The 16,690-nt window shown below is 38.7% G+C and overlaps 1 protein-coding gene and 1 pseudogene across 3 annotated transcripts in view; both read right to left on the reverse strand.

Moving 5' to 3' along the window:
* Window positions 1-16,690, reverse strand: part of NELL1 (neural EGFL like 1) — an 892,614-nt gene that overhangs the window by 483,284 nt on the left and 392,640 nt on the right. The gene's annotated exons all lie outside the window — the stretch shown is intronic.
* On the reverse strand, window positions 15,904-16,488 carry LOC306641011 (large ribosomal subunit protein eL19-like; annotated as a pseudogene). The gene has a single exon. The product of its transcript is annotated as a large ribosomal subunit protein eL19-like (transcript).

Below are 16,690 nucleotides of genomic sequence, written 5' to 3' on the forward strand. Positions count from 1 at the left end.
AGAGCGGTGGGAGTGGTGGGGGGGAAGGAAAAAAATAACAGAATGAGTCAAACAACATTACCCTATGTAAATTTATGATTACACAAATGGTATGTCTTTACTCCATGTTCAAACAGAGAAACAACATGTATCCCATTTGTTTACAATAAAAAAAATGTACTCCCTACATACAGAGAGAGATAGAGATAGAGATAGATAGATAGATAGAGAGAGAGAGAGAGAGAGAAGAAAAATGGTACCAGAGTCCACCTGAAGACAGATCTGCCCTCCATTACCTGGGAGCACCTGCTTGGAACTGAAGATTCTTCCATCAAGTGGTACCACCAGGGCTCTCTAAAGAACACCATTAGCAATGCCATTCATCTTTTCAAGTGTTACTCTCCCATCTCAGATAAGGCACGACGGGAACAGGTAAGTGTTTTCACTATGAGTTTCTGAGAGTAAAGTTGCTTACCTGGGCCCCAGTTGGGTCCTTGGATGCTCACTTTACTTTCAGGAGCTCAGCTGGCCAGGAATTATGTTGGGTGAGGGTTGCAGAGATGAGGGAGCATTGGCCATGCCTTCCACAGCACACAGGAGGAGACACACATAAACAAAGGACACTGACATGTGAAGGCACTTTGGAGGAAACATGCAAAGAAAAGTCACAAGAAGGCAATGAGTGTCCAGGAAAGAGTACACAGGATGCAAGCGGTCATAAAAGATGACAGAAGGGAAATCCCTTGGGGTGAGGGGGGATAAGTTACCAGGGGAAAGACAAAGGGATGAACATAGCCCTACCTATAAGTGATATCAGTAAATGGAAAGGTAGTGCCAGGAACCAAAACTCAGCAGAACATCAGGAAAGTGAGTATGGGTCAACTCAATACAGGCCTTGAATGTCATGTTAAGAACTTGATTTCATTCTGAGAACAAGCTGCTTAGGGATAGTAATTATTTTTTGAAGGTAGTTGATTAAACATATTTTTATTTCATTCATAAACATGAATGAGTTTGTGCATCTGTTGAGAAGAGTTATTTTTGATGTCTTAGTTCGTTTTTGTATAATGAATGCATGAAATAATAAAGAATTATTAACATATTTTAAGCTAAAGAATGATATGAGCACTGATGTATATTTAAATTATCATTCTGGAAGCAAAGCTAAGGGTGGATTTGACAGTCAGGAGAGCATCATGCATACCAGAAGAAAGAGCATAGAAGTTAGAAGATTCTGCCTAGAGATCGGTCTGTTGGAGTTAATGATTTTAGGGATAAAAGAGTCAAGTGACAGCAAGGTCAAAAGCTAGGATGTTGTGGTATGCATGTGAAGATGAGTGTAGTCCCAAAGGTAAAAATCTTCAAGCTGGACATTTTCCAAGAATGAAGAGATAGCTTTACATGGAAATGAAGCCTGAGCAGCGAGGCACAAGACTCTCAATGAATGAGGGGGAGTGGCCAAGAGATTTGTCACTGACAATAACTAGAAGGGATAACAGGTGTAATGAGCAGATGGCTGTGACTTCCAAGGAGAAATAGTTTTGCATGAGGAAGAAGAAATCACTCTAGATGCTGCAAAGTTGTCTGTAAGAAGCTGATGCTGCCTCTGGACTCCAAGGTGCATCAAGTGTTGAAGAAAAAAATGCCTCTGCTTAGAAGGCTATATCCCCATGGGGATCCAGGAAGAAAGCACAGAAGAACAGGTGAAGAGTCGAGGATGATGTAGGAGGCCTTTGAAGAAAACAAGAGTTCCAGAGAACACTGCCTAGTGGGAGGGAAAAGAAGAGGCAGAAAGAAGAATTGGCTTAAAGGACACACAACACAGAACTGGGCATAGGATCTAGAGGACAGATCATGAAAAGGCCTGGCAGCTTGGGCAGTGGGCACAGATGATGCAAATGGGAGGTAATAGGGTCCCAGCAGGCTTGGGGACAATCATAGGCAATATCAAAGGCCTGAGGAAGTTGGGCTATGATTCCACCAATCAGTTCAGTTAACAGGGAGAACAATCTGAATACTAGTAAGTTCTTTTTGGCCAAAGAACAGGCAAAACTGGCAGTAACCATGATAACAAAATAAATCCCCAAGGGAACTTGTCCAGGTGACATAAGATAGAATTTGATCAGAATAATGACTAGTTTGTCATTTTGAGTTTCAGTCCATGACCCTGGCTTCAGTGCTACGGTCTAGCTGGTTCATGTAGCCTGGGTACATATCTCCCAAATCCAGAGGCAGTTGCTTCACATCATCGCCTCTTAAAATCACTTAAGCTAGGGAAGTCAATCAACTGCAATTCAGTCCTCCTGCACCCCAGCGCCAACCTATGTTAAATACTTACCAGCACACTACTGCCTGCCTTGCCTATTTTTCTGTACCTCAAAGGAAGAAAGATTTTTGCCCTAGACTCCAAGCTGTCTCTTCTCTGATCTTCCAGACCACCCAGTAGAGAACTCTTTGCCTGTCTATACCTTTTCATTGTATCTGATCCTATGTCACCATTTATACTTAGGTGCTCACACCCAGGCCTATTCATGCCTCCCAGGTCCCAAACCCTTCCACTTACCTCCCACCTTCATGTTCTTCAGTTATGACAAGTGTTAATAGCAGATAAGAGGATGTGGGTGTAGACCCTAATTTTGTATCTTGCTCTATAGATAATACTGATCATTCTCATGTTGTGTTTTTCCTATTTTATAAAAATATCATCACTGGATTCTTTACTTTTTTTTTTGAGAATCAACTGATCAGATATTTATATTGCCTATAAATGCAGATGGGCCTAATTTTGCCTTTCCTTTAGGAGGCAGATACTATTACTGCTATTTTTAGGAAACATGCAGTACTTCTTGTGTGCCAGACACTTCTAAGCTTTTTATGCATAATAATCTATTTAATTTTCACTAAGATCTTATATGGAAGTATTATTATTCACCCCATTTTAGAGATGGGGGAACTAAGGCACAGAATTGTCAAGTGATTTGCTAAGACTGTATGGCTAATACTATAAGAGCCAGGCATAATATTGTAGTATCAATCAATCAGCTCCAGAGTGCTCACCCCTAACCATGGAGCTATTTTCGCAGGAGTCCCTACTCCCTACTGTCTTAACTCCTACTTCCCATGGATACTTCCAGTCTGCCTAACTTGCCAGTCCAACCCATGTTACCAGTGACCAAAATCCTGAACTACTAACTCCTCATAATGGGATTGAGCTAAGAGAATGAGAAAGCATTTTAGTAAATGTTATATATATATAAAAAAGAAAACCAAATCACACCAACTTGTAATATTTAACTCCATTTCTCATGATGTTCCTTTAACCTGGGATACTCTACTTGTCCTCCTAACAAATACATACTCATCATTCAGAACTCATCTAACATTCCACTCCACATACACAAATTTAAAATTTCCTTTTCCATCCTCCACTCTTCCACTAGATCCCCCAGGTCCTCCATATACAAGCTCTAACTTAGAACCTGCCCTGATAGAAGAACCAACATATTTCCATCTCAACTTTTATAAAGTTAACTTCTGTAAAGTTAAATTATATTGTCATTGTTTGTCCATGTGTCTACACCGCCACTGATCTGCTTTATTCAAACACAAGGATTTCGTTTCATATCTTTGTCTCTAGCATTCAGTGTACACAGTACCTAATGTCAAATAGAGGATAAAGGCATTTGAAGGTGATGAATACTGAGGATGAAGAATTGGATGGATGAATAGCTGGATGGATAGATAATAAACACCATAATGGATGAGAACTATAATAAATCCCTCATATATTAAAACAAAAATCGGAATTAGAGGCACAGTCAAATAAGAGTTGGCCCTATAATGACAATTATCTCTGCCACCTAGTCTCTTAGCTGGAAATTCATAAAAATTTAAAAAATATTTGCCCTCTAAAATTGAAAATGAACTTCTATATACTATCACCCATTCCTATCTATGCTTCTGTGCATTTGCTATCAGCTGTAGAAATAACCTCGTTGATTCAGTAAGTCCCCTTTCTCCCATATCTGAGTCATTTAAACCAGAGTTATAGGAAGGTCAGTTTTCAACTAGCTGAAAACTCCTTTAGGTATACTTTATAATGCTAAGAAAATGTTCTGAGGCCTTTATCTAAGCTGTTTAAATAGCAGGGTAAAATCTACTAAGTAAGGTGATATATTTTCCAACTCCAAAAGAGGCTTCAGAGAAGGGGGCATTTAGATGGTTATTTATATATTTATATTTATTTGGTTGGTTATATTTGGATGGTTAGTCACAAATCAACTGACTGACATTGCCTGAAGTAAAATATGTATTGTATAGAAGTAGTTACAGTTTATTGAACACCTATGATGTTTCAAGATATGTGCATTCATTAACTTTAATACACATGAATCTGCAAGACATATTCTATTTTATGAAAAAAGAAAACTAAGGTTTGGAAAGCTAATTAAGTTTTCTAAGATCATATCATTAGCAAGAGGCAGAGTCAGGTTGAAATCCAAGGCTGTTTTTCTTTAAAGCTCCAATTCTTTCATTTACATGGCACTCACAAAGAGATTACACCTAAAAATAGTACAGTGAGTTAGGAGTAAAATATCCTACATCAGGTTAAAACTCTTGTTTGCCTACCTTGGAGATGGAAGTTTTGCCTCACACTAAAATTCCCCCTCATGGAAAGCATCTCCCCATCAGATACACTCATAATGATGTTTATTTAAGATAAATATGAAAATGAGTGCATCCCTTTTCATAGTCAACATGTCAAGAAAGCTAACATTTAAGCAGACCTCTCTGTGCTGGTGGTATCATTCTCATCCCCCCTAATTTGTCCTACTCAAGATACCAGTTCTCTCCAGGAGTTCAAGATCATACAGTTGAAAAGTGACAAAGCTGAATCTAAATCTCAGACTCCCTGACCTCGAGTTCACTGCTGTTTATCTGAAATATGTTACCACCATCACCATAAATGCTTTTTTCAAAAGAGCCAAAACACCTCTGTTAGATCTGGAGGAAAAAAAAAAAAAAAAAAAAAAACACTGAACAAGTAAATAGGGAGAGACTCAATGCCTTTTTTCATGATTTATGATCCACATCATGGTTGTACTGTGCTTACCTTCCTAGAGAGGGGTGTTAGCCATAATTTTGTGGCTAATGCTCACGCCATCAACCACAATAAACGATGTCATTGAAAACAGGGAAGATGAACTAGCCTTTATAAACCCAGTGGAGACCAATGTTTCTGGGCCATTTAACACTCATTCTTTGGCCATTTCTCTTCTTTGTGGACTCTTTTTATTTTCTGAATCATTGTATACCACAAAGTACAGGAAGTGTCAAAATGGACATTGAACTCATATCAGAAATGAAGATAGTTGGCTCACAAAGACACCATTGCTACTAAGTCCTGCCTCCCTAACCCACTAAAACCAAAGAAAATCACACAAGAAACTGCCTGCCATGACAGTGCCCACCCCCAAGAGCCAATATGACAGTTTGACCACAAACACACCAAAAAAAGTACCACTTTGACCTGTACTTGTTTCAGGAAATGGCCAACCAAAGGAAACCCTCCATCTCTAATACGGAACAGTTCTTCCTATTTTGAAATACCACCCTAAATGTCTAGTTTGCTCCATTGCACAGTCCACTAGGGACTACCAGTGTTCCTAAAATCTAATTAGAAAACCTTCCCTGATTACAAAAGCTTATAGAACACTTGCCTGTCAGAGTCTACCTCAGCCTTTCCTCTTTTAATTCCATAAAGCTTTGTAGTTTCAAACCCATCATAAACCAAAATGGTGGCAAATGAATTCCCTTGACCCAAGTTTATGAATAAACAGTCTTTGTTAATTTTGTCTCAGACCTGACTTTGTTTATGACAAAATTTATGAAGCTAGCCATACAAATATGCATCCTAATGATGGATTGCATTGTTTGTAATCCACGCCTTCTGTCAACAAGAAATCATTAAAAAGGAAATAACTTACTCCAAAGGTGGGAAGAATTCATCCACAATTACTTTTCATTCTAACCTAATTGATAATTTTATTGAATACCATTCAAATTTTAGATGATGTCCAGGAAACTTCCACTTCAGTCATTTTTTATGCATGTCTTTGACTCACCTTGAAAATGAGAATAAAAAGCAAAAAGTTTAATGTAATTAAACCAATTTCCATTTGGCTACTACATACTTTACTTTGCCATCCATTACACCTGATTTTGCTGTTGGCTCAGGGATGAACAGTGGATTACGGTACTCAAAGTGAATAATTCTTGCCTTACTATTGCTTTAGTCTGAACAATTATGTTAAAATAACCTGGCATTTTTTATCTATTTCCCATCCCTCATTCATGGGTTGGGGGAGGGAAGCCTTCCTTCTCCTTTATCTATAATGCTCTTACACTGGCTGTGTCCTATCTCTACGCTGTGATATTGACTAGCCTCTCTTTAAATTCGCATAGATGGTATCTTCACATGATAAATCGTAGCAGGCTACCCATATAATTGATCTCAAATTCCCTATGCCCCCAACAACCTTTAGCTGTGGCATTTTGAAGGACTTTGTATCTCTTTGAAAAATTACATGCTGATGAAAATTCTGATGGGGGAGATGTCTCACTGTACCTAAAAAATGTTTCAAATCTCCCAAGAAGTGTGAACATTGACCTCTATAACCATTTTGAAGATATACTTTTTAAAAATTAGACATGAGCTATGAATAGCAGTCTGTGGTAAGAAACCAATACTCTCTCACTTTGCAGCTGGGGAAAAAATTGTATTTATTTGACCTATACATGCAGTATAAGATAGTGTGAAGTCAAGGAAAAATGACTTGTTGCTATCAATACAAATCTGCTGAATTTGTCTAGCTTATTACAGTTTACCCAGAAAGAGACCAAATGTGGTAGCAGAAAGGACACGCGTCTATGGGTTTGGGAGTAAGTTCGGTTTAAATCTAGACTCACTATATTTATTGCTCTAAGCAAATTACTTACCTGAGTCTCAGTTTCTTTATGGGAAAGCCTAAATGTACCTTCTAGGGTAACTGGGATAATTAATGAGACTGAACATTACTTGATACAGATTCAGAGACATAGAAGCATGCTGTCTGCATTAATTCACTTCTACCAAGACAAGCAACTTGCCCAGGCTGTGCAACATATCTTTTTTTTCTTTTCAGATGCAAACAGCATGAAGACATTAAAAGGAAAATCAAATATGGGTAATTAACAGAATTAGATTGCATAATATATTACGGTCTCCACAGAAGTTGAACTGAATAGGATGGATACAGATAAAGAGACCTATAATAAAGAATGGGCTTGTACAGTTCTTTGGAGGCCAACATCCCAAGATGAGGGTTAAACATGTACTCTGAGTTGTGTCCCTTGGGGTATGGCCATGTTCCTCTATATGTTCCTATGGCCAGGTATGTAAAATCTAGAACTTTATTGGAGCAAGAAAAAATATTCAGCAATGGATACACACACACACACACACACATACACACACACACACACTCACTCACATGCACAGAGAATCACTGGGGCTAACAGAAAAAAAAACTATCATCATATAAGACTGATGCACAATATACTTTTAGGATTAAAAAGGACACACTAAAAAGCTTGCATCTACAGCAGAGACTGACAACTTTTGACTGTAAAGACCAGAAAGGAAATAGTCTTCACAAAGCATGTTGCTGTTACAACTGCCCAACTCTGCCACTGGCATGGAAACAGTCACAGACAATGTGTGAGCAAACATGTGTGTCACATTTGTTTGGGCCAACAAAGCTTTATGTACAAAAACAGCAGACCAGATTTGGTACAAGGGCCATAATCTCCTGACCCTGATCTAAGGAAAGCAGTGTGCCTGGAACTGATGTCTTTCACATTCTTCCTTCCTGCTGCCTTCAAGCTGACCCTGGTATTTAAAGTACCTTCACGTCCCAACAGTTTCACAGGACATCAAGTTTGAAACACTCATAAATAATATAGGGCAAGACAGAGGAGTTCTTGGTCTTAAAAGCATTATTTTTTACTCACACATAATGATAACATTTGTCAGTGTGATAATGAAAAAATAGAGAATAAATATATCATTCCATGAATTTTGGCAATCTGCTATAATTTATAAGACTAGGAACTGGTGAATTATTTTCATCCTTTTTTTTTTTCCTACAGATCACACAGGCACTAAATTCCTTAGGCATAACCTAAAGTGACTCAAACAAAAAGGTTTACAAAAAAATGCTTCAGAATATGAACATAAAATTTCCACTTCCTATCTTGTTCCATATTTGAAGTTTAATAAAAATGTTGATTCTAATTGTTTTGCTCTTGGCTATGAAATAAAATGAACATTTTCATTCTGCTGCCACCAATGTCAAAGCCAAGTTTTATCTTTAGTTAAAAACCATTCCAGGGCAGAGGATGTAGCTTAGAGGTAGATCACATGCCTAGTATGCTTCAGGCTCTGGGTTCAATCCCCATCACCCTACAAAAACAAAATCAAACAAATAAAAAAGCATTCTATTAAGACTCAGTGGTCTAGTTGATATTCTTTTTTTTTTTTTTTTTTCCTATTCTACTCAAGATTTGTTTCTCTCTACCTTTAAAACTGATATTTTCTACCTGAAAGTCATGTTAAATTTTAAGTTAGAAACTGTTGGAATAAAGGCTGATAAAGGATTAGCAAATTATTCTGAAAGTAAATGAAAGTTTCTTGGGTTGGTGATGATGGGTAAGAAATTCTCACATGGGACATGGGAGCCTCAGGCTCTGGGTTTAAACTTAGCCAGACGACAGAGGCACTGGGTGGTGGCTCCTGTCGGGGACAATTCTGGTCTCTGACTCAGCTCACATTTTATCTTATGGCTGCTGCAATGATGACTTCAGAAGTTTCCCGATTCCATCTACTCCATACTTAAGAAATTCTGTTTAGCTAAATGAAAACACTAGTGCTTTTAGTGTACTGCAAAAGCAAAGTCTTCTTGTTCTAAAATAACCCAAGTGTCCAAATAGAAAGTAAAATCCTGTTTTGTGTCAAAGTTCAATGCTCAAAATTCTAGAGATTGAAAAAGGATACAGAGCACTCTCTCTGGTCCTTATTTCTGAAACCTTTCAGATTTGCATGACTATATTGTCATGGTAATGAAAAAGCTGAGACCATCAGTTGTGGAGGGTCAAAGTTTTGTGGCTTTTGTTTTGTTTTGTGGCAAGGACTGAACCCAGGGTCTCACACACACTAGGCAAGCTCTCTACCACTGAGCCACAATGTCAACCCTGAGATTCAAAGTTTAAGACCAAACAGCCCCATGACTCAGTCTCTGGTAAGGACAGTAGATGGTCTGATACTGTATCAGAAGCATGTGTAGGAATAGTACCAGTTGTAAGATTTCACTTTCTTGAGAACTACCTTAATCCATTTCAAACAGTGCCCTGGATGTCCTACAAACCCCCCACTAGGCCCTGCTTCTTATAGTTTCCATTGCACCTTCCAATTCTTCATGAGGAGAACTAAGCCTCTAACACAGGGACTCCTGCAGTGAACCCACAAACCATATCCCAACCAGTGACCATGGGAGTATTCAATCAACTCACATCATTGGAAGAGAACAGCTAGGTTTGTTCAGGTGTTGGGATATGGCACCATCTCTGCATGCACAAAATGGTGGGCAAGGTACTCACTATACATGGAACTTAGAGATTTTATTGACTTATTCAATTTATTCCTTTATCCAACAGACATTTACTAAGTGACTCTTTCATTAAAAATAGATTATTGAAAGATAAGCAGCTACCATTCAGAAGTCCTTGAGAATGAAGATATAAACTGCACCTTCTTTATGGTATTACTGCTTCGACTTTTGTCCCTCAAAGTCCACTCTACCCATAGTAGCCTGAGCTACTGCAGAGACAAAACATAAATCAGGTCAAACCACTTTTGGTTATAACCCTCCTTTGCTTTCCCATTACATTTGTAAAACAATCCAAAGGTCCCAATCCTAGAGTCCTTACAAGACCTGTCCCCTACCAACTTTCCTATCTCTCTCCTTACCACCATTCTAATCTAACAATGCAAACTTTCTCTTTGTTCTTTAAACATGTCAAGCTCATTCCTGCATTAGGGCATTCATTGTTGTTCCAAAAGTAGAATAATCTTTGACCAAAATTGGTCCCTTCCCTTCCTACATATCTGAACTCAAATGCCACCTCCTCAGACTTGCCCTCTCTGAAGAACCTGGATAAACTAGCACCTCCCTGTCACTTCCATTCTTTATGTCATCTAGAGGCCCTGGGGCTCATTTACTGGTTTCCTCTCTTGTCTGACTACTCTAGTAGCATGTAGATTTCACAAGTATACAGGTCTTATTTCATGGGATTTTGGATCATTGCACTCCAAATACTTAGAATAATATCAAACATATGATAAGCACTCAATATTTTAATGAATAACTGAATATGTGTAAGAAGGACTACTATTTACCTAATTTTAGGCACTAGACATAAGTCAACTGTATGAAATTTCTCCTATAATTTTCATACCATAAAAGGTAAGTACTTTTTTCCTTTAAGATAAATACTTCTTTCCAAGTTTTCTAAGGTATCTCTACACTGCTTTCCATAGTGACTGCACCAATTTGCAACCCCACCAGCAATGTATGAGTGTACCTTCCCCCCATCCTTGCCAACAGGTACTGTTGCTTATATTCTTGATAATAGCTATTCTAATTGGGGTGAGATAAAATCTTAGGGTAGTTTTGATTTGCATTTCTCTTATTACTAGAGATGTTGAACATTTTTTCATATATCTGTTGATTGCTTACAAATCTTCTTTGGTAAAGTGTCTACTCAATTCCTTAGCCCATTTATTGATTGAGTTATTTGTATTCTGGTGTAAAGTTTTTTGAGTTCTTTATAAATTCTGGAGATTAGTGCTCTATCTTAACTGTATGTGGTAAAGATTTTCTCCCACTCTGTAGGCTCTTTCTTCACATTGTTGATTGTTTCCTTTGCTGAGAAAAAGCTTTTTAGTTTGAATCTATCCCATTTATTGATTCCTGCTTTTATTTCTTGGGCTTTGGAAGTCTTGTTAAGGAAGTCTGGTCCTAAGCCAATGTGGTAAAGATTTGGGCCTACTTTAGTTCTTTTATTTGGTACAAGGTCTCTAGTCTAATTCCTAGGTCCTTGATCCATTTTGAAAATTGGAATGGAATCACCATTTGACCCAGCTATACCACTCATTGGCCTATAGTCAAAGGACTTAAAATCAGCATACTACAGTGACGCAGTCACATCAATGTTTACAGCAACTCAATTCAAAATATCTAGATTGTGAAACCAACTCAGATGCCTTTTAATAGATGAATAGATAAAGAAACTGTGGCATATATACACAATGGAATATTAGTCAACCATAAAGAAGAATAAAATTATGGCATTTGCAGGTAAATGGATGGCGTTGGAGAATATCATGCTAAATGAGATAAGCCAATCCCAAAAAACAAAGGCTGAATGTTTCCTCTGATAAGTGGATGATGATATATAACAGGGGGCGGGTAAAGGAATAATGGAGTAAGGATGGATTTTATAGAGGGAAATGAGAAGAGGGGAGGTGGATGGGGGAAAGAAAGATAATGGAATGAGACAAACATCATTATCCTATGTACATGTATGATTACTTCATGTACAACCAGAAAAATAAAAGTTGTACCCCATTTACATACAATGAATCAATAATAATAATAATAATAAATCAAGTAAAAAAACAAAAAATCATAACAAGCAAAAAAAAAAGATAAATACTTCTTAACTCCATTGTATAGCAGAGGAAACTAGGGTACTAAATGGTCGAGTTCTAGTCTAAAGTCCTTTAGCTAATAAATGGCAAAGCTAGGATTCAATACTAGGTAGGCTAACACTGCAGTATCTGCTGTTAACCATTGCCATATTGAGAAAATATCCTAGCGAGTGCTGTTGACTTCAGGTCTCTGCACATCCTGACATCAAGGTTCCCAACTACAGTGCTATGAAAGAGAGTGAACACATGAGATCCAAATGCATTGTGTTTGTGCCATCAAGACAAAGGGAGCCAGACACAATAAGGTGATGGCAGTCTTCTCTGCTTATAAACTATTTTCTAACAAATGGCAACCATCTGGGAGTGCCTGTATCACTTGGTATCCCAGCCGATCTAACCCATCAAATCACCATCCCAAGAAGAGAAGTTCTTGATATTAACATAGAGAGCTAGACCTTCATCTTTGCCTTATTCAGCCCAGAGTTGACTTTATTAAACAACATATCAAGCAATCAATATAATATCTAACAGCTATTGAACCAAATACCTTTGCTTAGAATATATTTATTATCTTGTTTTATCCTCCCAACCATCATACCCAATAGGGGCTATTGCAATCAAAATATTATTAGATGGAGTCATTGTTGAAATCCCTGGATGAACCACATATTGGTTTATTTTACACTGATGAAACAGCCAGAAGGACCATAAAGTGCAGGTCATGGATAACTAGTTATCATTAACTCTAACTTTGACACACAAACATCCAGGACCCTAGAGCTCAAGGGAACCTCAGGACACAATCTCATTGCTTGACACAACCTCCTTCATGTGCAGAAAAAAAAAAAAAAGGAAAACTAAACATTGCTTGCTCAAAACACTTTGATGTCATCTTCCCAAAATACGCCAGAAAAACAGGTCAAGTCTGTAGAAACTACAAGAGAATGTTCACCGTAGCCTTCTCTGCATTCTTCCCAGATTTGTGCAAAATGCAACCCACACTCTCATGATCGTGTTTCCGACAAGTCATTTCTTCCTTTTTTTAAGACTCTTTTTTGATAGTTTTTAGCTGAAATTCCAAAATGGAATTATAAAAACGGTGATTTTGTTCATCTTATGTAAAAATAATACTTCTAACATAATAGTGTGTTTCCATTGTGTCGTTGAGAAGGCAATTATTAAACTTTTTTAATGCATTTTAGCTTATAGCATATTAAAGGCAGGAAGATATAGTAATGGGACTCAAGTTTAAAGTTGTGTGATTGATGACAAATTTTAATGCTGTCAGAACATCCCTTTGACTACAGGGATAAGCTCCCAGTGAGACGGCTACAGGCTATAGAAGAAGTTCTGAATTAAAGGGCCTTCCGTTCTCCCTAGGATGGGCCCTAGATCCTATCACAATTCATAATGTAACTACTAACAAGAGGTATTCTGAGGGGTGGTGGCACTCCTCTAGTGACATTGATTGACACCATAAGAGATATTACCAGCAATGTGATCCAGAGCAAGTTACCTTTAATTCCTACCTCTTTTTCTTCCAGGAACTTTTTATGAAAGGAAATTTGGCAACAAAGTTTAGGGAGAGTGGTCCTTGCCTGGATAAACCCCAGTCTCTTAGCCTCTGACCTCAGAGCATCTGATGCCTCACGGTAACATCATCCAGCACACAGTCTACTACCATTTGTCTACTACACTCCTGACCATTTTCCCCTCACATCCTCATGGCCCTCACCTCTTATATTTTTGGCCCCATGAAAACATATACTGACCTGATTCTTATCTATGGACTTGCTCCTTTCTGCTTCACTTAAGAGCTAGCCAGATACCACTCTGGTTGTCTAGCCCGGAGACTGGTAATCTCCACCTGAATTCCATTCTCCAAGCCTGGGCCTTTAGCTGACCAACATATTCCAGGCCCTGCTCTCTGCATTCCCATTAACCCAAATTCCTGAGGACCCCTAAAGTCTCCATCTATGCCCAGCTCTCTACTTTCCAGAGCTACTCTTCCACTAAAATTCATGCTGTCAGAAAAGCAAATAAAGAGTAGCAAATGGTAGTAACAATCTAATATCTACCTAGCACTATGCTATTTGATTTCACATCTTAAATAAATATTTTTAAATGCAGACTTTGAGAGGGTAAAATATTGTAGTTTGAAAAGGCTAAGAGAACAAACACCAAGACACAGAGTGAGAAAACATGAGCTTGTATAGGGAGAACTAACTAGTTCATTGTTGAGAGCTTAATGTACATAAAGGGATAAGTCCAGGGGAAAACAGCATAAGAACCATATCCTGAGGGTTTTGAATGCTAAAATAAGATCTGGCCTTTGTTGGGCAGGCAGAGAGAGACACTGATGTTTAAACCACAACTTGCTGGGTCTGAGCTATATTTTAGAAAGATGAATCGAGCATCCTAGGGAGGAGGATTGGAGGGGAAAAAATAAAAGGTGCTTTGTTTTTATGCACACCTTCATGGGGAAATTGGCAAAAAATGACAGCAGTCTCTCTCCATCTTTGATTACTGTGATTAACTGACATGGGACCAGTGGATACTCTGAAGTCAGTTGCAGAAAAGGAGTAGGTAAATATGTCATTTCCATAGAATTGCATTGGTGCTTTTCTAAATTAATCTAGTCTTTCAGAAGAAAAAGGTATTTTGTTTTGTTTTTTCACCACACCGAATCCACATCAATTAGGTCATAAAACACTGTGTATAAAATCCCACCAATCTGGATGGAGCCCCCAGGAGTTCAGCATGAAACCCCAATAAGCTCATCCTAATTCAGCTGCCTAAAACAAGACTACCTTTGATGGTGAGTGCCAGAAAAACAAATGATCACCATTGAAAGGAATTCAGCTGTAATTTCCAAGGTCCCCGGAGGCAATACAGATGAAGGATTGAGCTACAAGAGTTCAAGTTGCTGTTAGAAGGAAAATGGTACACTTCCTTGAGAGAGTATCGACTTGTGTTTCAGAGTGTGGACTCTGAAGTCAAGCAGCCTGGCTTAGATGCCATGTCCTTGACCACGAGAGAATTAACCCTTCTGTGGGTGCTAGTAGTATCGACTCCATAAGACATTTAAAAGTATAAGTAAGATGATGTGCGTAAACCACTTAACACAGTGTTTGAATGATTTAGGGTTTTTAACAAAAATCACTTTGGCTTCTGGGCATAGGCTAGAGTGACTGAGTAGAAAGGGAGAATAAAGACAACAGAAAGGGGGCTGTTTCCCTAAAGTCCACAAAAGTGAACATGGAAACTTGAACATGAGGGAAAATAGATGGATTTGAGATGCATTTTCAAAGTAAACCGGGGCAGGAATTGCTTGATGAAGTTAAAAATGGTTCTTACCTTCTAGGGTTAGAATTTAATTGACAGTGCTTTAATGTGTTAAGATAGTAAAGACTGCCTAAACATGTTTAGAGAAGAAAGTTACAAGTTCAGTTTAAAACACGGCACATTATGAGTTGAGATAGGAATTTGGTGTCTGAATAAAAACTCAGAGTTCAGGACTAGGGGTGCAGCTCAGAAGCAGTGCACATGCTTAGCATGCACCAGCACTGCAAACAAAATAAAACAAAGTGACCTTGGAGCCCACAGAAAAGATCTGGACTGGAGATATTAATTAAAGATCATTTTTCTTAATAACTAAAAAGAGAGACAGAAGTAGGAACAGGACTGAAGCCTGGGAAACTTCAACATTTTTAGTTTGAATAGAAGAGGAATCTGCAAAGGTGCACAAGAAAGGATGCCCTGGAAGGCGGGGAGGGAGACAGGAGAATGCATACGTTATCACAGAGAACAGAGAAGAGGAGCTGTCCCAGGACCGGGTTCACCATCAGCTAATGCCAAGTGCTGCTGAGAGATCAAGCAAGCTGATGACAGAGACCTGTCTCCTGGAATCGGTAATGTGTAAGTCAGAGCAGAGTGGAATGGCTGGAAATGAGATTGTGTAATGGATTATGGAGTAGAAGGAAGTAAAGAATTGAAAACAACCTAGAGAGTTGATTCTTTTTTTTTTTTTTTTTTAACAGATAAACCTTGTTTTTATTTCAAGAACTGATCTATGTAATCACCAAGGTCACTATGTACAGACACAGGGGGGAGCTTTATTTCTTGGTCTCTTCCTCCTTGGACAGAGTCTTGATGATCTCCTCCTTCTTGACCTGGAGGTTCTCCTCACAGCCCTTGCCTGCCTCCTTGGTCTTAGACCTGAAGGCCTCAGCCTGGTCAGCCAGGAGCTTCTTGTGGGCCTCATCTGCCTTCAGCTTGTGGATGAGTTCCATGAGGATCTGCTTGGTTTTGAACACATTCCCATTTACTTTCAGGTGGAGGCTGTGATACATGTGGCAGTAAATCTTCTTAGATTCAAGGTATCTCCTTAGCAGCCTATGCAGAATTCACATCCTCCTCATCCAGGGTACCTCCTCAGGCACTCGAGTATTAGCTGTACCCTTTTGCTTACCTATGCCCATATGCCTGCCCTTCTGGTGAGCCAACATATTTCTCCGGCATCAAGCCTGGGAATGGCCAGTCACTGGTTTGTGGATGATCAGTCCATCTTTGATCAGCTTCCAGATGTTCTTATGAGTGTTGGCATTGGTGATTTCATTTGTCTCACTGGGGTCCAACCAGACCTACTTTTTGCTACTGCCAAGGACCCTGGAGGCAAGCCTCTTCTGAAGTCCGAGCATACTCTGCAGCCAGGACAGCAAAAGGCCCTAGAGAGCCAATTTTAAGAAATGGCCGTGAAAGTGCTTATGGATGGGAGTAGGGGCTGGTAAGGGATATGAACAAAGAAGGCATTTTTTAAGGAGGATTTAAGAAAATGATGGGATAGTGATGAAAATAATTCAGGTGAGAAGGTGAAATTGATGATACAGAAGAGAGAGGTGA

This window comes from Sciurus vulgaris, assembly GCF_902686455.1.
Source record: "Sciurus vulgaris genome assembly, chromosome: 11".
In the NCBI taxonomy this organism is placed as follows: domain Eukaryota; kingdom Metazoa; phylum Chordata; class Mammalia; order Rodentia; family Sciuridae; genus Sciurus; species Sciurus vulgaris.